The 25,056-nt window shown below is 47.8% G+C and overlaps 1 pseudogene; it reads right to left on the bottom strand.

Moving 5' to 3' along the window:
- The window catches only part of LOC112249471, a 135,857-nt pseudogene that overhangs the window by 44,944 nt on the left and 65,857 nt on the right, over window positions 1-25,056 (bottom strand).

Genomic DNA, 25,056 nt, shown 5'->3' with positions numbered 1-25,056 from the left:
TAGGGAGGGGGGGGGAGGGGAGTGGGGGAGTATGTATGAGTTAGGGAGGGGGAGGAGGAGAGGGAGAGTATGAGTTAGGGAGGGGGAGGAGGAGGAGGGGGGAGTATGTGTGAGTTAGGGAGGGGGAGGAGGAGCAGCGGGTGGAGTATGTATGAGTTAGCGAGGGGGGGAGGAGGAGCGGGGGGAGTATGTATGAGTTAGGGAGGGGGAGGAGGAGCGGGGAGAGTATGTATGAGTTAGGGAGGGGGAGGAGGAGCGGGGAGAGTATGTATGAGTTAGGGAGGGAGGAGGAGGAGCGGGGAGAGTATGTATGAGTTAGGGAGGGGGAGGAGGAGCGGGGAGAGTATGTATGAGTTAGGGAGGGGGGAGGAGGAGCGGGGAGAGTATGTATGAGTTAGGGAGGGGGAGGAGGAGCGGGAGAGTATGTATGAGTTAGGGAGGGGGAGGAGGAGCGGGGAGAGTATGTATGCGTTAGGGGGTGAGCGGGGGGAGTATGTATGCGAGGGTAAGAGGACAGATGGATGAAGGTTTGGACAGCCAGTGATCTATCTTCCTGTAGTATGAAGGAGGAACAGGGACACCTGTTCTGATTCTCTCAACCCTTTCTCTCTCTCTCTCTCTCTCTCTCTCTCTCTGTGTCTCTCTCTCTCCCTCCCTCTCTCTCTCTCTCTCTCTCTCTCTCTCAATACCTTCATAAGCCATTCTCCCTCCCTCCCTCCTCCGTTCTCCAGTGTTCAGGTGGGATCTCATGATAGCTGGCTAAGGATCGATTCAGCCACTGGAGGTTCAATAGTATTACTGCTTCATTCTTCACACACACAAACTCACACAATCACACACACAAACACACACTGACCCTACCCCCCAACCTAAATCAATTCCATACAATCTTGTTTTGATCCATTTCTCCGGTGATTGAGTTTATTTGGAGGATCAGACAGACTAAATTACACATCACTTGAACATGTCAAGAGGATGAAACGTCAGGAAATTCAGACCCATAGAATGGATCACTTATTTTTTAGAAAGGAAAGCCTGCCTATTTTACTTTTAAACAGATGCTTGAGAATTTTACCAATGAATGTATATAAATATGACATTTCACTGTGATAATACCAAAAGTTCAACAAATCTAGGAATTAAGATTACAGCAAGATTACTAGACCTATAGCAAACAATATTTTATAATCTAACCCATCATAAAAGTGCAAAATGGAAAATCCTATAATCAACATAAATCCAATACTGATCTTTAGGGTAGATTATAATGTGGTATTCCACCATCTGGACATTCCAATTCCTTCCTACCATTCCATTCCATTTAAACCCTGAATCTCATTTGAATATCCCCATAATATGGAGGTTGTTTAGGAACTGTGTCTGACTGTAGGGGGGGGGGGTGCTCCCCATCTCTACCAGGAGAATCCAGAAGTTTTAATCAACAGCAGACTCCACGGCAGCTCAATAAAGGACTGAATTCACAAATGGGAAGGGAGAGAAAGTAATAGACCACCTCGCTACTGCACTCAACTGTTATAGAGAGAGACAGAGAGAGAGAGAGAGAGAGACAGACAGACAGACAGACAGACAGACAGACAGACAGACAGACAGACAGACAGACAGACAGACAGACAGACAGACAGACAGACAGACAGACAGACAGACAGACAGACAGACAGACAGACAGACAGACAGACAGACAGACAGACAGAGATTGTGGGTGTGTGCTTCTACGGTCCATCTGTACTACACACTGATACTAATGCCAGTAATACAGGTACAGACTGAAGTTCTTCCATTTCACAGTTCCTTTCAATATAAAAATGGCAAACAACTTCTGGCTCTTTCCACCCCTCTGTGGAATAGTGGTTAGATACAACATAGAGAGAATGGGAGTTAAATGGCACACTATTCCCTCTGTAGCGCACTACTTTTGACCAGGGCCCTATGGGCTTTATAAAGGGAGCCATTTGGGACACATTTAGAGTCTTTCAGGTTGTTAATATTCTGTTGCTGTATTTTAGTCTTCTCCCATCAGTACTAGACCCAGAAATACTACTCTTAATGTGTCTGTCTGTCAGAGAGAGAGCATTGGTCTTTGTATGTATGCACGTGCATGTGTGCGTGTGTGTGCGTACCCAATTTTTAGCAACTACCCATAATGAGAATAGTATTGACGTATACACTGACTCGGTGACTGAGTTCATCAGGAAGTGCATAGAGGATGTTGTTCCCACTGTGAGGATTACAACTTATCCAAACTAGAAACCACGGATAGATGCCAGCAATCACGCAAAACTGAAAGCGCAAAGCACCACATTTATCCACGGCAAGGTGACTGGGAACATGGACATGTACAAACAGATATCAAACAGCCAAAACGACACTACAGAGACAAAGTGGAGTCGCAATTCAACGGCTCAGACACAAGACACAGTACAGTGACTTGCAAAAGTATTCATCCCCCTTGGCGTTTTTCCTATTTGTTGCATTACAACCTGTAATTTAAATATATTTTTATTTGGATTTCATGTAATGAACAAACAGAAAATAGTCCAAATTGGTGAAGTGAAATGAAATGAAATTACTTGTTCAAAAAATTACAAAAAATAAAACAGAAAAGTGGTGCCTGCATATGGATTCAGCCCCTTTGCTATGAAGCCCCTAAATAAGATCTGGTGCAACCAATTACCTTCAGAAGTCAAATAATTAGTCAAATAAAGTTCACCTGCGTGCAATCTATGTGTCACATGATCTGTCACATGATCGCAGTATATATAAACTTGTTCTGAAAGGCCCAAGAGTCTGCAACACCACTAAGCAATGAGCACCACCAAGCAAGCGGCACCATGAAGACCAAGGAGTTCTCCAAACAGGTCAGGGACAAAGTTTTGGAGAAGTACAGATCAGGGTTGGGTTCTAAAGAATTATCAGAAACTTTGAACATCCCACGGAGCACCATTAAATCCATTATTAAAACATAGAAAGAATAATGCACCACAACAAACCTGCCAAGAGAGGGCCGCCCACCAAAACTCAGTGACCAGGCAAGGAGGGCATTAATCAGAGGCAACAAAGAGACCAATGATAACCCTGAAGGAGCTGCAAAGATCCACAGAGGAGATTTGAGTATCTGTCCATAGGACCACTTTAAGCCGTACACTCCACAGAGCTGGGCTTTACAGAAGAGTGGCCAGAAAAAAAGCCATTGCTTAAAAAAAAAAATAAGCAAATACGTTTGGTGTTTGCCAAAAGGAGTATGGGAGACTCCCCAAACATATGGAAGAAGGTACTCTGGTCAGATGAGATTCAAATGTACCTTTTTGGCCATCAAGGAAAACACTATGTCTGGCGCAAACCCAACAACCCCCATCATCCTGAGAAAATCATCCCCACAGTGAAGCATGGTGGTGGCAGCATCATGATGTGGGGATGTTTTTCATCGGCAGGGACTGGGAAACTGGTCAGAATTGAAGGAATGATGGATGGTGCTAAATATAGGGAAATTCTTGAGGGTGACCTGTTTCAGTCTTACCGAGATTTGAGACCGGGACGGAGGTTCACCATCCAGCAGGACAATGACCCTAAGCATACAGTACTGCTGAAGCAACTCTCATTTAAATGTCTTGGAATGGCCTAGTCAAAGCCCAGACCTCAATCCAATTGAGAATCTGTGCTATGACTTAAAGATTGCTGTACACCAGCGGAACCCATCTTACTTGAAGGAGCTGGAGCAGTTTTGCTTTGAAGAATGGTTAAAATCCCAGTGGCTAGATGTACCAAGCTTATAGAGACATATCCCAAAAGACTTGCAGCTGTAATTGCTGCAAGGGGTGGCTCTACAAAGTATCGACTTTAGCGGGTGTGAATAGTTATGCACACTCAAATGTTCTTTTTTTTGTCTTATTCCTTGTTTGTTTCACATTAAAATATATTTAGCATCTTCAAGTGGTAGGCATGTTGTATAAATCAAATAATACAAAACCCCCCAAAATACATTTTAATTCCAGGTTGTCAAGCAACAAAATAGGAAAAATGCCAAAGGGGGTGAATACTTTCATAAGGCACTGTATGTGGCAGAGACTCCAGCCCAACATGGATTATAAAGGGAAAGCCAGCCACATTGCGGACACTGATGATCTCCCACGTCTTGCTCCCAGACAAGATAAACACCTTCTTCTCCCCGCTTCAATGAAAACACAGAGCCACCAACGCGGGCCATCGCTGCTCACAAGGATTGTAAAGTCTCGTTCTCTATGGCCGACGGAGTAAGACATTTAAGCCTGTTAACCCTCGCTAGGCTGTCAGCCCAGACGGCACCCAAGCCACGTCATCAGAGCATGTGAAGAGTTTATGGACATATTAAATCTCTCCCTATCCCAGACTGCTGTCCCCACTTGCTTCGAGATGTCCACCATTGTTCCTGTACCCAAGAATACGAAGGTAAATGAAGTAAATGACTAATACCCATAGCACTCATTTCTGTCATCATGAAGCACTAAGCTCACGTCCTTGGGTCTGAACCCTGCCTTATGCAACTGGGTCCTGAACTTCCTGATCAACCCCAGGTTCATAAAGGTAGGCAACAACACCTCCACCAGGTTAATCCTCAACACTGGGGGCCCCACAAGGGTGCGTGCTTAGGTCCCTCCTGTACTCCCTTTTCACCCATGACTGCGGGGCCACGCACGCCTCCAATCTCAATCATCAGATTTGCTGAAAACACAACACCAATTACCAACAACGACGAGACAGCCTAGAGGGAGGAAATGAGGGCCCTGGTTTTGCCAGGAAAATAACCTCTCCCTCAACATCAACAAAACAAAGGAGCTGATGGTGGACTTCAGGAGACAGCAGAGGGAGCACGCCCCTCCAGAGGGTGGTGTGGTCAGCCCAACGCATCACCAGGTCACACTGCTTGCCCTCTAGGACAACTACAGCACGCTGTGTGTCACCTGAAGGCCAAGAAGATCATCAAGCCAGCCATGGCCTGTTCACCCTGTTACCATTTAAAAGACAGAGACAGTACTGGTTCATCAAAGCTGGGACCGAGAGACTAAAACCAGCTTATATCTCCAGGCCATCAGACTGTTAAATAGTCGCCACTAGCCGGCCTCCGCCCAGTACCCTGACCTGAAGTTAGTCACTGTTACAAGCTGGCTACCACCTGGTACTCTACCATGCTTTGCACGCTCGTGGCATTTGCTCAAACATCTACATGAGGTAGTCAACTGGAATGCATTTCATTAACAGGCGTGCCTTGTGAAAAGTTCATTTGTGGAATTTTTCTCATTCTTAACTTCTTGGTGACAGGGGGAAGTATTTTCACGTCTGGATGAAATGCATGCCCAAATTCAACTTCCTGCTACTCATCCCCACAAGATAAGATATGCATATTATTAGTATATTTGGATAGAAAACACTCTGAAGTTTCTAAAACTGTTTGAATCATGTCTGTGAGTATAACAGAACCTACTGAGCAGGTGAAACCCTGAGGACAAACCATACAGATTGTTTTTGAGGTCACTCTCTTTTCAATGAGATTTCATTGGGAATCCAGATTTCTAAGGGATCTTCTTCCAGTTCCTATCGCTTCCACAGGCACACTTAACCATCATGGCTACCACGTCATTCTGCAACTATACGCCATCCCATCTGGTTTGCGCTTAGTGGGACTATCATTTGTTTTTCAACAGGACAATGACCCAAAACACACCTCCAGGCTGTGTAAGGGCTATTTGACCAAGAAGGAGAGTGATGGAGTGCTGCATTAGATGACGTGGCTTCCACAATCACCCGACCTCAACCCAATTGATATGGTTTAGGATGAGTTGGACCACAGAGTGAAGGAAAAGCAGTGCTCAGCATATGTGGGAATTCCTTCAAGACTGTTGGAAAAGCATTCATGAAGCTGGTTGAGAGAATGACAAGAGTGTGCAAAGCTGTCATCAAGGCAAAGGGTGGCTACTTTGAAGAATCTCAAATATAAAACATATTTTGATTTGTTTAATCAAAATCAAATCAAATTTATTTATACAGCCCTTCGTACATCAGCTGATATCTCAAAGTGCTGTACAGAAACCCAGCCTAAAACCCCAAACAGCAAGCAATGCAGGTGTAGAAGCACGGTGGCTAGGAAAAACTCCCTAGAAAGGCCAAAACCTAGGAAGAAACCTAGAGAGGAACCAGGCTATGAGTGAGGTTACCACTTTTTTGGTTACTACAAGATTCCATATGTGTTATTTCATAGTTTTGATGTCTTCACTATTATTCTATAATGTAGAAAATAGTCAAAATAAAGAAAAAATCTTGAATGAGTTGGTGAGTCCAAACTTTTGACTGGTACTGTTTATGCAGTATATTTATATTCCGGAATCTGACAGTGCTCGTTCTGGTATTTCATAACTTATTTCCTTTCATATCTGGGGATTTGTGTGTCCAGTTTTGTATTGTTAAGTACCACTGTTAGACGTAGAAACATAAGCATTTCGCTGCACCTGCGATAATATCTGCTAAATATGTGTACGCGACCAATAACATTATTTCGATTTATATGTGCTCCAGCAGCAGGGTCTTTTAATATCAGCAGTGATACGCAGTTGCTAAGCGAGGTGGCGACTGCATTCTGAAGAGGAAAGGATTGACTTCTGAACGAGAGATGTTCATCATCATGCACCTCCAACATGCGTCCCAAATGGCATCCTATTACCTATATAGAGGATTACTTTTAATCAGGACCCATAGGGCTCATGTCAAAAGGATTGCACTATACAGGGTGCCATTTGGGACACAACCCAATCTACAGCCAGAAGCCTGCCAGCACTTCACAGCTCTTTACAGCCCCTAACAGACCTCACAGGATTACAGCATTACATCTCTGCCTGGAGGAAGGGCTTGTAGCTTCTTTGATGAATGGTGATACATGTAAATGGACTTGTAGGAGAGAGAGAGAGGGAAGGAGAGAAAAGCAGGCTGCCCAGAATAAAAACAGCTTTACATGTGAACATACACCCAGTTTCCTTTTCTCGACCCACTTCCCTGTTCTGTGTGTGTGTTAGGTCGTGGCTAAAAGTTTTGACAATGACACAAATATTAATTTTCACATAGTCTGCTGCCTCAGTTTGTATGATGGCAATTTGCATATACTCCAGAATGTTATGAAGAGTGATCAGATGAATTGCAATTAATTCCAAAGTCCCTCTTTGCCATAAAATTTAACTGAGTCCCCCCCAAAAATTATACTGCACTTCAGCCCTGACACAAAAGGACCAGCTGACATCATGTCAGTGATGATCTCGTTAACACAGGTGTGAGTGTTGACGAGGACAAGTCTGGAGATCACTCTGTCATGCTGATTGAGTTCAAACAAAAGTCTGGAAGCTTCAAAAGGAGGGTGGTGCTTGGAATCATTGTTCTTCCTCTGTCAGCCATGGTTACCTGCAAGGAAACACATGCCATCATCATTGCTTTGCACAAAAAGGGCTTCACAGGCAAGGATTATTGCTGCCAGTAAGATTGCACCTAAATCAACCATTTATCGGATCATCAAGAAGAGTGATTCAATTGTTGTGAAGAAGGCTTCAGGGCGCCCAAGAAAGTCCAGCATGCGCCAGGACCATCTCCTAAAGTTGATTCAGCTGCGGGATCGGGGCACCACCAGCACAGAGCTTGCTCAGGAATGGCAGCAGGCAGGTGTGAGTGCATCTGCATGCACAGTGAGACAAAGACTTTTGGAGGTTGGCCTGGTGTCAAGAAGGGCAGCAAAGAAGCCACTTCTCCCCAGGAAAAACATCAGGGACAAACTGATATTCTGCAGAAGGTACAGGGATTGGACTGCTGAGGACTGGGGTAAAGTCAATTTCTCTGATGAATCCCCTTTCTGATTGTTTGGGGCATCCGGAAAAAAGCTTTTCCAGAGAAGACAAGGTGAGCTCTACCATCAGTCCTGTGTTATGCCAACAGTAAAGCATCCTGAGACCATTCATGTGTGGGGTTGCTTCTCAGCCAAGAGAGTGGCCTCACTCACAATTTTGCCGAAGAACACAGCCATGAATAAAGAATGGTACCAACACATCCTCCAAGAGCAACTTCTCCCAACCATCCAGGAACAGTTTGGTGAAGAACAATGCCTTTTCCAGCATGATGCAGCACCTTGCCATAAGGGAAAAGTGATAACGAAGTGGCTCGGGGAACAAAACATCGATATTTTGGGTCCATGGCCAGGAAACTCCCCAGACCTTAATCCCATTGAGAACTTGTGGTCAATCCTCAAGAGGCGGGTGGACAAACAAAAACCCACAAATTCTGACAAACTCCAAGATTTGATTATGCAAGAATGGGCTGCCATCAGTCAGGATGTGGCCCAGAAGTTAATTGACAGCATGCCAGGGCAGATTGCAGAGATCTTGAAAAGAAGGGTCAACATTACAAATATTGACTCTGCATCAACTTCATGTAATTGTCAATAAAAGCCTTTGACAGTTATGAAATGCTTGTTATTATACTTCAGTATTCCATAGTAACATCTGACACAAATATATAAAGTCACTGAAGCAGCAAACTTTGTGGAAATTAATATTTGTGTCATTTTCAAAACTTTTGGCCACGACTGTACAGTATGTGTTTCTGTGTGTGTATGTGTGTGTGTGTGTGTGTGTTTGCGTGTGTGTGTGTTTATTCCAGTAGTAGCAGCAGTATTGTGTGTGATGAATTAATTAGGTCTGTGAGCAGGCAGCATGTGGTTCCTCTCCCCAACACAAGTTGATTAGTGATACCAGCTGTCCCCCGTGTGTGTGTGAATGTGTATGTGTGTGTGTGCATGTCAATGTGCCATGCCCTTGCCAGCTGCCAAGCCACACCATGCCAGTACTATATGATTACCGACTGGCACTAAACCCAGACTGGAGCCAATCACCAGCCAGGAGGCCAAGATGGCCGACCATGGTAATCCCATAGTCCCTTCTCCCATCTCCTCTCTCCTCTCCTCTCCTCTCCTCTCCTCTCCTCTCCTCTCCTATCCTATCCTATCCTATCCTATCTCTTTCCTTTCATTGCTCCTCACTCCCCCCTCTCTCCCCACTCCTCTCCTATCCCTCTCCTCCCTCTCTCTCCCCCTCTCCTTTCATTGCTCTTCTATCCCTCTCCCCTCTCTCCCCACTCCTCTCCCATCCCTCTCCTCTCTCCCCCTCTCCTTTCATTGCTCCTCACTCCCCTCTCTCTCGCCACTCCTCTCCTATCCCTCTCCCTCTCTCCCCCTCTCCTTTCATTTCTCCTCACTCCCCTCTCTCCACTCTCTCCTCTCATCCCCAGTGTATATGTTAATAAATTAAGGTGTATTTACCTGGGAATATGTAGCGTCAGGTGTGTTAAATTAAGATGTATTTACCTGGGAATATGTAGCGTCAGGTGTGTTAAATTAAGATGTATTTACCTGGGAATATGTAGCGTCAGGTGTGTTAAATTAAGATGTATTTACCTGGGAATATGTAGCATCAAGTGTGTTAAATTAAGATGTATTTACCTGGAAATATGTAGCATCAGGTGTGTTAAATTAAGGTGTATTTACCTGTGTATATGTTAAATTAAGCGTATTTACCAGGTGTGTTAAATGAAGGTGTATTTACCTGTGTATATATGTTAAATGAAGGTGCGTCCAGGTGTGTTAAATTAAGGTGTATTTACCTGTGTATATGAAGCGTCCAGGTGTGCCCTTGCAGAACTGTTTAGACTTGTATGACAGAGTGACCTCTACAACCCCAGGGATGTGTCTTGGGGGAGTCTGCACCCGGATGGCGTGGGCTGTGATCAGCTACGGAGGGGGACAGGGGACAAAGGAAGGTTGTAATATTACATATCTACTTCACTTGCTAGGGGTGTCACTACAGACCCTGGTTCGATTCTAGGCTGTATCACAACCGGCCGTGATTGGGAGTCCCATAGTGTGGTGCACAATTGGCCCAGCGTTGTCCGAGTTTGGCCGGTGTATTCATTGTATCTCATTGTAAATAATAATTTGTTCTTAACTGACAGTTAAAAAAAGGTTAAATAAAATGTTAATAAAAACAAGTTCTACACAGTGACTTCGGAAAGTATTCAGACCCCTAGACTTTTTCCACATTTTGTTGGGTTACAGCCTTATTATAAAAATGTTTACATAGTTTTTTTCCCCTCATCAATGTACAACAATACCCCATAATGACAAAGCAAAAATTGATTTTGGGATTTTTTGTGAAGAAAAAAAATGGAAAAAACAACTGAAATATCACATTTACATAAGTATTCAGACCGTTTCCTCAGTACTTAGTTGAAGCACCTTTGGCAGCGATTTCAGCCTTGAGTCTTCTTGGGTATTACACTACAAGCTTAGCACACCTGTATTTGGGGAGTTTCTCCCATTCTTCTCTGCAGATCCTCTCAAGCTCTGTCAGGTTGGATGGGGAGCGTCGATGTACAGCTATTTTCAATTCTCTCTCCAGAGATGTTTGATTGAGTTCAAGTCTGGGCTCTGGCTGGGCCACTCAAGGACATTCAGAGACTTGTCCCGAAGTCTTGCCTGTCTGCTTAGGGTCATTGTCATGTACGAAAGTGAACCTTTCACCCCAGTCTGAGGTCCTGAGCGCTCTGGAGCAGGTTTTCATCAAGGATCTCTCTGTACTTTGCTCCGTTCATCTTTCCCTCAACCCTGACTAGTCTCCCAGTTCCTGCCGCTGAAAGACATCCCCACAGCATGATGCTGCCACCACCATGCTTCACCTTAGGGATGCTGCCACCACCACGCTTCACCTTAGGGATGCTGCTGCCACCACCATGCTTCACCTTAGGGATGGTGCCACCACCATGCTTCACCTTAGGGATGCTGCCAAAACCATGCTTCACCTTAGGGATGGTGCCACCACCATGCTTCACCTTAGGGATGCTGCCACCACCACGCTTCACGTTAGGGATGCTGCCACCACCATGCTTCACCTTAGGGATGGTGCCACCACCATGCTTCACCTTAGGGATGGTGCCACCACCATGCTTCACCGTAGGGATGGTGCCAGGTTTCCCACAGACATGGCTCTTGGCATTCAGGCCAAAGAGTTAAATTTTGCTTTCATCTGACCATGGTGTGAGAGTCCTTTAGGTGCGTTTTGGCAAACTCCAAGCGGGCTGTCATGTACCTTTTACTGAGGAGTGTCTTCCGTCTGGCCACTCTACCATAAAGGCCTGATTGGTTGAGTGCTACAGAGATGGTTGTCCTTGCGGAAGGTTCTCTCATCTCCACAGGGGAACTCTGGAGCTCTGTCAGTGACCATCGGGTTCTTGGGCAGCTCCCTGACCAAGGATCTTCTTCCCCGATTGCTCAATTTGGCCGGGCGACCAGCTCCAGAAAGAGCCTGGGTGGTTCCAAACTTCTAACCCTCACCCTAACCCCAAAAAACTCTATTTAACCCTTGCTACTAACCCTAACTCTTAGCGTAATTCTACCCTTAACCCTAAACCCCCCAGAAATAACATTTGACCTTGTGGGGACTAACAAAATGTCCCCAGTTTGTGAAATTTTTGTTTGTTCACAATTTTTTGTCAAACAAACACACAAACAAACACACACACACACACACACACACACACACACACACACACACACACACACACACACACACACACACACACACAAACAGATTAATATGCTACTGACCTCACTCCAGACCAGCATGGTACCAAATATGACCTGAAGTCCATCAAAGAAGTTTTCTCCAATGATAATTACTGTAGCCCCGCCTGTAGTCCAGCCCTCACTGGGGCTGATGGCCTTGATACAAGGGGTGGCTGTTGAGGGAGGGAGATCAGAAATATAGCTTTAACTCCCACAGTACAGTTTCTCCCTTCTGATTGATTCTATGAAGAGAAAAACTCAATTCTCCAATTCATAAGCAGGTCTGCTGTGAGGCGTAATACTGACCCCTGGATCTTATGATTACAGGCTTTACATTACTGGATCAGATTGGAGAAAAGAACAGCAGTGGAATTACAAATAAATAATAAATAAAGGCTTAATCTCCTCAACTTTACAGATCTCAGCTTGTCAGACATGATGTCATTCTCCAAAGCAGGGTAATCCACTTTACTACAGAATGACTTCTGCTCTTTCCCCATCTCTCTTCTGCCTCTCTCTCCTCTCTTTCTTTACCCTCCTCTCTCTCTGTCATCCTTCCCTTTCCTCTCTCTTCACTCTCCCCTCTCTCCCCTCCCTCCTCTGCCTCTCTCCCTTTTCATCTCTCCTCCTCTTCATCCTGCACGTATTTTCATCGACCCTGATGGCGTGTGTGTGTGAGTCAACCAGATGGTGAAACATGAATCCATGTGATATGATTAACATTTGGGGTCTTCCTCTCTGCCATCTGTTGTGTTCGTTGCTCCTCTAGTACTGCCTATCGCAAGCCCTGATACCGCAATACACATCATTGTGCGCTGATTGCCTAGTACTGCCTCAAACAGGCCCTGATACTTCACAAAACCTCCTCTCCTCTCCTCTCTCATGCATCCTTCTTCTCCCAGCTCCCCTACTTCTTCCATCTCTACTCTCACACCTATCCTCTCTCCCCCATGCTCCCTGACTCTCTTCCCTGTAATGTTGTGTTCTCCTCCACTCTCTTCCCTGTAATGTTGTGTTCTCCTCCACTCTCTTCCCTGTAATGTTGTGTTCTCCTCCACTCTCTTCCCTGTAATGTTGTGTTCTCCTCCACTCTCTTCCCTGTAATGTTGTGTTCTCCTCCACTCTCTCCCTGTAATGTTGTGTTCTCCTCCACTCTCTTCCCTGTAATGTTGTGTTCTCCTCCACTCTCTTCCCTGTAATGTTGTGTTCTCCTCCACTCTCTTCCCTGTAATGTTCTGTTCTCCTCCACTCTCTTCCCTGTAATGTTGTGTTCTCCTCCACTCTCTTCCCTGTAATGTTGTGTTCTCCTCCACTCTCTTCCCTGTAATGTTGTGTTCTCCTCCACTCTCTTCCCTGTAATGTTCTGTTCTCCTCCACTCTCTTCCCTGTAATGTTGTGTTCTCCTCCACTCTCTTCCCTGTAATGTTGTGTTCTCCTCCACTCTCTTCCCTGTAATGTAATGTTGTGTTCTCCTCCACTCTCTTCCCTGTAATGTTGTGTTCTCCTCCACTCTCTTCCCTGTAATGTTGTGTTCTCCTCCACTCTCTTCCCTGTAATGTAATGTTGTGTTCTCCTCCACTCTCTTCCCTGTAATGTAATGTTGTGTTCTCCTCCACTCTCTTCCCTGTAATGTAATGTTGTGTTCTCCTCCACTCTCTTCCCTGTAATGTTGTGTTCTCCTCCACTCTCTTCCCTGTAATGTTGCGTTCTCCTCCACTCTCTTCCCTGTAATGTTCTGTTCTCCTCCACTCTCTTCCCTGTAATGTTCTGTTCTCCTCCACTCTCTTCCCTGTAATGTTCTGTTCTCCTCCACTCTCTTCCCTGTAATGTTCTGTTCTCCTCCACTCTCTTCCCTGTAATGTTGTGTTCTCCTCCACTCTCTTCCCTGTAATGTTGTGTTCTCCTCCACTCTCTTCCCTGTAATGTTGTGTTCTCCTCCACTCTCTTCCCTGTAATGTTCTGTTCTCCTCCACTCTCTTCCCTGTAATGTAATGTTGTGTTCTCCTCCACTCTCTTCCCTGTAATGTTCTGTTCTCCTCCACTCTCTTCCCTGTAATGTTGCGTTCTCCTCCACTCTCTTCCCTGTAATGTTCTGTTCTCCTCCACTCTCTTCCCTGTAATGTTGCGTTCTCCTCCACTCTCTTCCCTGTAATGTTCTGTTCTCCTCCACTCTCTTCCCTGTAATGTTGTGTTCTCCTCCACTCTCTTCCCTGTAATGTTGTGTTCTCCTCCACTCTCTTCCCTGTAATGTTGTGTTCTCCTCCACTCTCTTCCCTGTAATGTAATGTTGTGTTCTCCTCCACTCTCTTCCCTGTAATGTTCTGTTCTCCTCCACTCTCTTCCCTGTAATGTTGTGTTCTCCTCCACTCTCTTCCCTGTAATGTTGCGTTCTCCTCCACTCTCTTCCCTGTAATGTTCTGTTCTCCTCCACTCTCTTCCCTGTAATGTTGTGTTCTCCTCCACTCTCTTCCCTGTAATGTTGTGTTCTCCTCCACTCTCTTCCCTGTAATGTTGTGTTCTCCTCCACTCTCTTCCCTGTAATGTTCTGTTCTCCTCCACTCTCTTCCCTGTAATGTTGCGTTCTCCTCCACTCTCTTCCCTGTAATGTTCTGTTCTCCTCCACTCTCCCTGTAATGTTGTGTTCTCCTCCACTCTCTTCCCTGTAATGTTGTGTTCTCCTCCACTCTCTTCCCTGTAATGTAATGTTGTGTTCTCCTCCACTCTCTTCCCTGTAATGTTGTGTTCTCCTCCACTCTCTTCCCTGTAATGTTGTGTTCTCCTCCACTCTCTTCCCTGTAATGTTGTGTTCTCCTCCACTCTCTTCCCTGTAATGTTGTGTTCTCCTCCACTCTCTTCCCTGTAATGTTGTGTTCTCCTCCACTCTCTTCCCTGTAATGTTCTGTTCTCCTCCACTCTCTTCCCTGTAATGTTGTGTTCTCCTCCACTCTCTTCCCTGTAATGTTGTGTTCTCCTCCACTCTCTTCCCTGTAATGTTGTGTTCTCCTCCACTCTCTTCCCTGTAATGTTCTGTTCTCCTCCACTCTCTTCCCTGTAATGTTGTGTTCTCCTCCACTCTCTTCCCTGTAATGTTGTGTTCTCCTCCACTCTCTTCCCTGTAATGTTCTGTTCTCCTCCACTCTCTTCCCTGTAATGTAATGTTGTGTTCTCCTCCACTCTCTTCCCTGTAATGTTCTGTTCTCCTCCACTCTCTTCCCTGTAATGTTGTGTTCTCCTCCACTCTCTTCCCTGTAATGTTCTGTTCTCCTCCACTCTCTTCCCTGTAATGTTGCGTTCTCCTCCACTCTCTTCCCTGTAATGTTCTGTTCTCCTCCACTCTCTTCCCTGTAATGTTGTGTTCTCCTCCACTCTCTTCCCTGTAATGTAATGTTGTGTTCTCCTCCACTCTCTTCCCTGTAATGTTCTGTTCTCCTCCACTCTCTTCCCTGTAATGTTGTGTTCTCCTCCACTCTCTTCCCTGTAATGTTGCGTTCTCCTCCACTCTCTTCCCTGTAATGTTCTGTTCTCCTCCACTCTCTTCCCTGTAATGTTGTGTTCTCCTCCACTCTCTTCCCTGTAATGTTGTGTTCTCCTCCACTCTCTTCCCTGTAATGTTGTGTTCTCCTCCACTCTCTTCCCTGTAATGTTCTGTTCTCCTCCACTCTCTTCCCTGTAATGTTGCGTTCTCCTCCACTCTCTTCCCTGTAATGTTCTGTTCTCCTCCACTCTCTTCCCTGTAATGTTGTGTTCTCCTCCACTCTCTTCCCTGTAATGTTTTGTTCTCCTCCACTCTCTTCCCTGTAATGTAATGTTGTGTTCTCCTCCACTCTCTTCCCTGTAATGTTGTGTTCTCCTCCACTCTCTTCCCTGTAATGTTGTGTTCTCCTCCACTCTCTTCCCTGTAATGTTCTGTTCTCCTCCACTCTCTTCCCTGTAATGTAATGTTGTGTTCTCCTCCACTCTCTTCCCTGTAATGTTCTGTTCTCCTCCACTCTCTTCCCTGTAATGTTGCGTTCTCCTCCACTCTCTTCCCTGTAATGTTCTGTTCTCCTCCACTCTCTTCCCTGTAATGTTGCGTTCTCCTCCACTCTCTTCCCTGTAATGTTCTGTTCTCCTCCACTCTCTTCCCTGTAATGTTGTGTTCTCCTCCACTCTCTTCCCTGTAATGTTGTGTTCTCCTCCACTCTCTTCCCTGTAATGTTGTGTTCTCCTCCACTCTCTTCCCTGTAATGTAATGTTGTGTTCTCCTCCACTCTCTTCCCTGTAATGTTCTGTTCTCCTCCACTCTCTTCCCTGTAATGTTGTGTTCTCCTCCACTCTCTTCCCTGTAATGTTGCGTTCTCCTCCACTCTCTTCCCTGTAATGTTCTGTTCTCCTCCACTCTCTTCCCTGTAATGTTGTGTTCTCCTCCACTCTCTTCCCTGTAATGTTGTGTTCTCCTCCACTCTCTTCCCTGTAATGTTGTGTTCTCCTCCACTCTCTTCCCTGTAATGTTCTGTTCTCCTCCACTCTCTTCCCTGTAATGTTGCGTTCTCCTCCACTCTCTTCCCTGTAATGTTCTGTTCTCCTCCACTCTCTTCCCTGTAATGTTGTGTTCTCCTCCACTCTCTTCCCTGTAATGTTGTGTTCTCCTCCACTCTCTTCCCTGTAATGTAATGTTGTGTTCTCCTCCACTCTCTTCCCTGTAATGTTGTGTTCTCCTCCACTCTCTTCCCTGTAATGTTGTGTTCTCCTCCACTCTCTTCCCTGTAATGTTGTGTTCTCCTCCACTCTCTTCCCTGTAATGTTGTGTTCTCCTCCACTCTCTTCCCTGTAATGTTGTGTTCTCCTCCACTCTCTTCCCTGTAATGTTCTGTTCTCCTCCACTCTCTTCCCTGTAATGTTGTGTTCTCCTCCACTCTCTTCCCTGTAATGTTGTGTTCTCCTCCACTCTCTTCCCTGTAATGTTGTGTTCTCCTCCACTCTCTTCCCTGTAATGTTCTGTTCTCCTCCACTCTCTTCCCTGTAATGTTGTGTTCTCCTCCACTCTCTTCCCTGTAATGTTGTGTTCTCCTCCACTCTCTTCCCTGTAATGTTCTGTTCTCCTCCACTCTCTTCCCTGTAATGTAATGTTGTGTTCTCCTCCACTCTCTTCCCTGTAATGTTCTGTTCTCCTCCACTCTCTTCCCTGTAATGTTGCGTTCTCCTCCACTCTCTTCCCTGTAATGTTCTGTTCTCCTCCACTCTCTTCCCTGTAATGTTGCGTTCTCCTCCACTCTCTTCCCTGTAATGTTCTGTTCTCCTCCACTCTCTTCCCTGTAATGTTGTGTTCTCCTCCACTCTCTTCCCTGTAATGTTGTGTTCTCCTCCACTCTCTTCCCTGTAATGTTGTGTTCTCCTCCACTCTCTTCCCTGTAATGTAATGTTGTGTTCTCCTCCACTCTCTTCCCTGTAATGTTCTGTTCTCCTCCACTCTCTTCCCTGTAATGTTGTGTTCTCCTCCACTCTCTTCCCTGTAATGTTGCGTTCTCCTCCACTCTCTTCCTGTAATGTTCTGTTCTCCTCCACTCTCTTCCCTGTAATGTTGTGTTCTCCTCCACTCTCTTCCCTGTAATGTTGTGTTCTCCTCCACTCTCTTCCCTGTAATGTTGTGTTCTCCTCCACTCTCTTCCCTGTAATGTTCTGTTCTCCTCCACTCTCTTCCCTGTAATGTTGCGTTCTCCTCCACTCTCTTCCCTGTAATGTTCTGTTCTCCTCCACTCTCTTCCCTGTAATGTTGTGTTCTCCTCCACTCTCTTCCCTGTAATGTTTTGTTCTCCTCCACTCTCTTCCCTGTAATGTAATGTTGTGTTCTCCTCCACTCTCTTCCCTGTAATGTTGTGTTCTCCTCCACTCTCTTCCCTGTAATGTTGTGTTCTCCTCCACTCTCTTCCCTGTAATGTTGTGTTCTCCTCCACTCTCTTCCCTGTAATGTTGTGTTCTCCTCCACTCTCTTCCCTGTAATGTTGCGTTCTCCTCCACTCTCTTCCCTGTAATGTTGCGTTCTCCTCCACTCTCTTCCCTGTAATGTTGTGTTCTCCCCCTGCTCTATTCCTCCTTCTATTCCTTATTTCCCCCCTCTCCATATGGGCCCTGGTGTAAAATACTACACCATTTAGAGAATAAGGTGCCATTTGGGACACAGACCTTGAAAATAGTCATCACAGCGACTTAAAACTTAACGCTGAATCTTAATGTAATCTAGTGTGCTTTATCACCCAAATCCAGTCATAGTTTGATCACAATGGTCCCTGGGGTTGAGGTCGTTCCACACAGGAAAAATATGTTCCTGTTATTTACCGTCAGGGAAAAGATCATGAGAATCTAACTGGATTACTTTGAGTTGGAGGAAAGTATTAGGGGTTTCAGTGTGTGTGTGTGTGTGTGTGTGTGTGTGTGTGTGTGTGTGTGTGTGTGTGTGTTCGCGCGAGATCGAGCACGCTTGTGTGTGTTAACCTGGGAAAAGCTTTGGGAGGGGGGGTAGAGGCTGGAGGATAAACCCAGCCAGGTCTCATAGGAAATAAGCTCAGCTTGGTCTTTAAGCTTCCTGGGCTCTCATGAACCATAGTCCTGCTACGACACATGGTCCTCATAAGACACTATGGCAGTTCTAACAAGAGCCGGCCACTGGGGGAATACAGGATTCACTGCTGCTCTCATCATCTTAGAGGGAAAAGGAAGGAGAGGAGAGGGGAGGATAAGAGAGGAAAAGGAAGGAGAGAAGAGGGGGAGAAGAGAGGAAGAGGGGGAGAAGAGAGGAAGAGGGGGAGAGGAGAGGAGAGGAGGAGGAGAGGGGGAAGAGAGGAAAAGGAAGGAGAGAGAGGAGGGAGGAGAGAGAGGAGAGGAGGGGGGAGAGGAGAGGAGAGGAGAGGGGGATAAGAGAGGAAAAGGAAGGAGAGAAGAGGGGGAGAAGAGAGGAAGAGGGGGAGAGGAGAGGAGAGAAAGGAAGGAAGGAGAGGAGAGGAGAGAAGGAGAGGAGAGGAGGAGGGAGAGGAGAGGGGGAGAGGAGAGGAGAGGAGGGAGGAGAAGAGAGGAGAATGAAGGAGAGGAGAGGAGGAAAGAGGAGGGGGGGAGAAGAGAGGAAAAGGAAGGAGAGGAGAGGAGAGGGGGAGAAGAGAGGAAAAGGAAGGAGAGGAGAGGAGAGGGGGAGAAGAGAGGAAAAGGAAGGGGAGGAGAGGAGAGGGGGAGAAGAGAGGAAAAGGAAGGAGAGGAGAGGAGAGGAGGGGGAGGAGAGAGGAAAAGGAAGGAGAGGAGAGGGGGAAGAGAGGAAAAGAAAGGAGAGGAGAGGGGGAAGAGAGGAAAAGAAAGGAGAGGAGAGGGGGAAGAGAGGAAAAGGAGAGGAGAGGAGGTGAGAAGAGCGGAAAAGGAAGGAGAGGAGAGGAGAGAGAGGAGAAAGAAAGGAGAGAGGAGAGGAGGGGGATAAGAGAGGAAAAGGAAGGAGAGGAGAGATGAGGAGGTGAGAAGAGAGGAGAGGAGAGGAGAGAAGAGGGGGAGAAGAGAGGAAAAGGAAGGAGAGGAGGGGGGAGAGGTGGGAGGAGAGAGGAAAAGGAAGGAGAGAAGAGGAGAGGAGAGGGGGAGAAGAGAGGGAAAGAGAGAGGAGAGGAGAGGAGAGGAGAGGAGAGGAGGGAGGAGAGGAGAGGAGGAGAGAGAGGAGAGGAGAGGAGAGGAAAGGAAAGGAAAGGAGAGGGGGGGGATAAGAGAGGAAAAGGAAGGAGAGGAGAGGTGAGAAGAGAGGAAAAGATAGGAGAGGAGGGGGAGAAGAAGAGATAAATAAAGTGAAGGAAGAGGGATGTATTGATAGGAGGGAGAAGGAGAGGAGAGGAGAGGGGGAAAAGAGAGGAGAGGAAGGAGAGGAGAGAAGATGGGGAGAAGAGAGGAAAGGAAGGAGAGGAGAGGAGGTGAGAAGAGAGGAAAAGAAAGGAGAGGAGAGTGGGTGAGAAGAGAGGAGAAGGAAGGATAGGAGAGGGGGAGAAGAGAGGAAAAGGAAGGAGAGGAGAGGAGAGAGGGGGAGAAGAGAGGAAAAGGAAGGAGAGGAGAGGAGAAGGGAGAAGAGAGGAAAAGGAAGGAGAGGAGAGGAGAGGAGAGGAGAGGAGAGGAGAGGAGAGGAGAGGAGAGGAGAGGAGAGGAGAGGAGAGGAGAGGAGAGGAGAGGAGAGGGGGAGAAGAGAGGAAAAGGAAGGAGAGGAGTGGGGAGGGGGGAGAAGAGAGAGAAATAAAGTGAGGGAAGAGGAAAGTAGCGATAGAGTTGAGGAGGGAGAAAAAGATAGAGAGAGTTTACCATGCTCCAGGTACGAGGGTGTTCCTTCTGAAGGGTCTTGTCTCCTGGCCCTTCGACCGTGTTTAGAGTTGTTGTGGACAAACATGTTGTCAGACACAGAGAGGACATGTCCGTCCACACTCACCGTGGTAGACACCACCACCTGGGACAGACAGGGACAGGAGGCACAAAAGACATAGAGGAAAAGGGGACAGGGGTACAGACAAGGACACGTGAGACAGAACCTGAAAGCTACCATCAAACAGCATTACTGTTGTGTCTAATGAAATTATGTACAATTAGGCTTTATGGTTCTCTCTCTCCCACCTGAAATCGTCTCATGTCTCGTGGGTTCCTGCATTCTTCAGACAGTTCTGGTTGCATTTCAGGAAGAACTTGAGGAAGAACCTGGAGAGAGAGGAGACCAGAAAACAGTCTCATGCATCATCGCTTTTGTTTCCTGACCTAATAGAGCTGCGTTTAATCAGACAGCAATGAGAGCAGCCGCTGTGTGTGTGTGTGTGTGTGTGTACCCCACAGGGTGTTTTGATGCATCTGGTGCAGTTGTGCAGTAGTTAGAGGGAAGGTGCATGCCTACTTCCCACCTGCTTGTAACCCTCTCGCTTACAGCTTGCTTCCACTGGCGAGCACTTGTGGCAAACCGGGAAGCTCTGCATGTAAGCCTTCACTTGCCAGTATACAGCCTCTCCTTCACCAAGACGCCTGCCGGGCCTCCTCGTGGTAACACCCGTTAACTGGGCGTCCCCGTGGTCCCAGGCTCACTCGGCAGGGGATCTTGGAGCTACAGCGGTACCCAGAGGTGCAGTGCACAGGCCCACATTATGTGGACACGCCCTGGCATCGGCCAACCACCGTGCCACTGCCTTGTGGGTAAGTCTGGGAAGACAAAGTTTATGGGAGCTCACTCTGTGAGAAAAGTAACATGCTGGTGGCGTGCAACAGGCGGTGCTTCCACGGAGGTGCTGGTCGTCTTGGACTTTTTCCATGTCACCAGAGCCCATTCCAACAGCGAAGAAATTATGTTGGGACAAGCACATCCTCTATGTCCCCTATGTGCCCTATGTCTCCTTGTACACAGATGACTGCGCTCGTGGCCCGTACCCCAGAAGCTGTACAAGCCACCCTCACAGCAGCTGTTAGAGCATACAGCAGAATGGGGCTGTCTGTTAACATCCCAAAACAGAGGTCCCAAGTCAGTGGTCATCTGATCCTCCACCAGAAACACATTCTCCATCTCAGACTCATTCCCTGGCTGCTGTAACACACTTTAAATACCTTGGAAGCATCCTCTCAGAAGACTGTGACATTGACCAGGATTTCCAGAATCTTTTGAACGGCAGGGGAAGATGTAAAAAAAAAAAAACATCAACCAGCACCTACAAACCAAAGTTGCAGTCCACCAGGCAGTGTGTGTATCTACACTCCTTTATGGATGTGGAACATGGACAGTCCATGTACTTAGTGATCCTACAGAGAACCAACTGCAGGAGCATTGAGGCATCCATCACACACCACCAGCTCAGATGGCTCGGACATGCCATCCTGATACCAGAGGATCGCCTGCCGCAAAAGATGCTGTAGGGACAGCTGCAACTGGGACAGATGCTGTAGGGACAGCTGCAACTGGGACAGATGCTGTAGGGACAGCTGCAACTGGGACAGATACTGTAGGGACAGCTGCAACTGGGACAGATGCTGTAGGGACAGCTGCAACTGGGAGAGATGCTGTAGGGACAGCTGCAACTGGGACAGATACTGTAGGGACAGCTGCCCCTGGGACAGATGCTGTAGGGACAGCTGCAACGGGGACAGATGCTGTAGGGACAGCTGCAACTGGGACAGATGCTGTAGGGACAGCTGCAACTGGGACAGATCATGTAGGGACAGCTGCAACTAGGGAAGATGCTGTAGGGACAGCTGCAACTGGGGAAGATGCTGTAGGGACAGCTTCAACTGGGGAAGATGCTGTAGGGACAGCTTCAACTGGGGAAGATGCTGTAGGGACAGCTTCAACTGGGACAGATGCTGTAGGGACAGCTGCAACTGGGGAAGATGCTGTAGGGACAGCTTCAACTGGGACAGATGCTGTAGGGACAGCTGCAACTGGGGAAGATGCTGTAGGGACAGCTGCAACTGGGGAAGCTGCTGTAGGGACAGCTGAAACTGGGGAAGATGCTGTAGGGACAGCTGCAACTAGGGAAGATGCTGTAGGGACAGCTTCAACTGGGACAGATGCTGTAGGGACAGCTGCAACTGGGGAAGATGCTGTAGGGACAGCTGCAACTGGGGAAGATGCTGTAGGGACAGCTGCAACTGGGGGAAGATGCTGTAGGTACAGCTGCAACTGGGAAGATGCTGTAGGGACAGCTGCAACTGGGGAAGATGCTGTAGGGACAGCTGCAACTAGGGAAGATGCTGTAGGGACAGCTGCAACTGGGGAAGATGCTGTAGGGACAGCTTCAACTGGGGAAGATGCTGTAGGGACAGCTGCAACTAGGGAAGATGCTGTAGGGACAGCTGCAACTAGGGAAGATGTAGGGACAGCTGCAACTAGGGAAGATGCTGTAGGGACAGCTGCAACTAGGGAAGTTGCTGTAGGGACAGCTGCAACTGGGGAAGATGCTGTAGGGACAGCTGCAACTGGGGAAGATGCTGTAGGGACAGCTGCAACTGGGGAAGATGCTGTAGGGACAGCTGCAACTAGGGAAGATGCTGTAGGGACAGCTGCAACTGGGGAAGATGCTGTAGGGACAGCTGCAACTGGGGAAGATGCTGTAGGGACAGCTGCAACTAGGGAAGATGCTGTAGGGACAGCTGCAACTAGGGAAGATGCTGTAGGGACAGCTGCAACTAGGGAAGATGCTGTAGGGACAGCTGCAACTAGGGAAGATGCTGTAGGGACAGCTGCAACTAGGGAAGATGCTGTAGGGACAGCTTCAACTGGGGAAGATGCTGTAGGGACAGCTTCGACTGGGGAAGATGCTGTAGGGACAGCTTCAACTGGGACAGATGCTGTAGGGACAGCTGCAACTGGGGAAGATGCTGTAAGGACAGCTTAAACTGGGACAGATGCTGTAGGGACAGCTGCAACTGGGGAAGATGCTGTAGGGACAGCTGCAACTGGGGAAGATGCTGTAGGGACAGCTGCAACTGGGGAAGATGCTGTAGGGACAGCTGCAACTAGGGAAGATGCTGTAGGGACAGCTGCAACTAGGGAAGATGCTGTAGGGACAGCTGCAACTAGGGAAGATGCTGTAGGGACAGCTGCAACTAGGGAAGATGCTGTAGGGACAGCTGCAACTAGGGAAGATGCTGTAGGGACAGCTTCAACTGGGGAAGATGCTGTAGGGACAGCTGCAACTAGGGAAGATGCTGTAGGGACAGCTTCAACTGGGGAAGATGCTGTAGGGACAGCTTCGACTGGGAAGATGCTGTAGGGACAGCTTCAACTGGGACAGATGCTGTAGGGACAGCTGCAACTGGGGAAGATGCTGTAGGGACAGCTTAAACTGGGACAGATGCTGTAGGGACAGCTGCAACTGGGGAAGATGCTGTAGGGACAGCTGCAACTGGGGGAGATGCTGTAGGGACAGCTGCAACTGGGGGAGATGCTGTAGGGACAGCTGCAACTGGGGAAGATGCTGTAGGGACAGCTGCAACTGGGGAAGATGCTGTAGGGACAGCTGCAACTGGGGAAGATGCTGTAGGGACAGCTGCAACTAGGGAAGATGCTGTAGGGACAGCTGCAACTGGGGAAGATGCTGTAGGGAAAGCTTCAACTGGGGAAGATGCTGTAGGGACAGCTGCAACTAGGGAAGATGCTGTAGGGACAGCTGCAACTAGGGAAGATGCTGTAGGGACAGCTGCAACTAGGGAAGATGCTGTAGGGACAGCTGCAACTAGGGAAGATGCTGTAGGGACAGCTGCAACTAGGGAAGATGCTGTAGGGACAGCTTCAACTGGGGAAGATGCTGTAGGGACAGCTTCGACTGGGGAAGATGCTGTAGGGACAGCTTCAACTGGGACAGATGCTGTAGGGACAGCTGCAACTGGGGAAGATGCTGTAGGGACAGCTTAAACTGGGACAGATGCTGTAGGGACAGCTGCAACTGGGGAAGATGCTGTAGGGACAGCTGCAACTGGGGAAGATGCTGTAGGGACAGCTGCAACTAGGGAAGATGCTGTAGGGACAGCTGCAACTAGGGAAGATGCTGTAGGGACAGCTGCAACTAGGGAAGATGCTGTAGGGACAGCTGCAACTAGGGAAGATGCTGTAGGGACAGCTGCAACTAGGGAAGATGCTGTAGGGACAGCTTCAACTGGGGAAGATGCTGTAGGGACAGCTGCAACTAGGGAAGATGCTGTAGGGACAGCTTCAACTGGGGAAGATGCTGTAGGGACAGCTTCGACTGGGGAAGATGCTGTAGGGACAGCTTCAACTGGGACAGATGCTGTAGGGACAGCTGCAACTGGGGAAGATGCTGTAGGGACAGCTTAAACTGGGACAGATGCTGTAGGGACAGCTGCAACTGGGGAAGATGCTGTAGGGACAGCTGCAACTGGGGAGATGCTGTAGGGACAGCTGCAACTGGGGAAGATGCTGTAGGGACAGCTGCAACTGGGGAAGATGCTGTAGGGACAGCTGCAACTGGGGAAGATGCTGTAGGGACAGCTGCAACTAGGGAAGATGCTGTAGGGACAGCTGCAACTGGGGAAGATGCTGTAGGGAAAGCTTCAACTGGGGAAGATGCTGTAGGGACAGCTGCAACTAGGGAAGATGCTGTAGGGACAGCTGCAACTAGGGAAGATGTTGTAGGGACAGCTGCAACTAGGGAAGATGCTGTAGGGACAGCTGCAACTGGGGAAGATGCTGTAGGGACAGCTGCAACTAGGGAAGATGCTGTAGGGACAGCTGCAACTAGGGAAGATGTTGTAGGGACAGCTGCAACTAGGGAAGATGCTGTAGGGACAGCTGCAACTAGGGAAGATGCTGTAGAGACAGCTGCAACTAGGGAAGATGCTGTAGAGACAGCTGCAACTAGGGAAGATGCTGTAGGGACAGCTGCAACTAGGGAAGATGCTGTAGGGACAGCTGCAACTAGGGAAGATGCTGTAGAGACAAAGAT

Source organism: Oncorhynchus tshawytscha, linkage group LG08 (assembly GCF_018296145.1).
Source record: "Oncorhynchus tshawytscha isolate Ot180627B linkage group LG08, Otsh_v2.0, whole genome shotgun sequence".
In the NCBI taxonomy this organism is placed as follows: Eukaryota; Metazoa; Chordata; class Actinopteri; order Salmoniformes; family Salmonidae; genus Oncorhynchus; species Oncorhynchus tshawytscha.
Note: the sequence above shows the minus strand (reverse complement) of the source record. Positions and strands in the feature narration are given on the sequence as shown.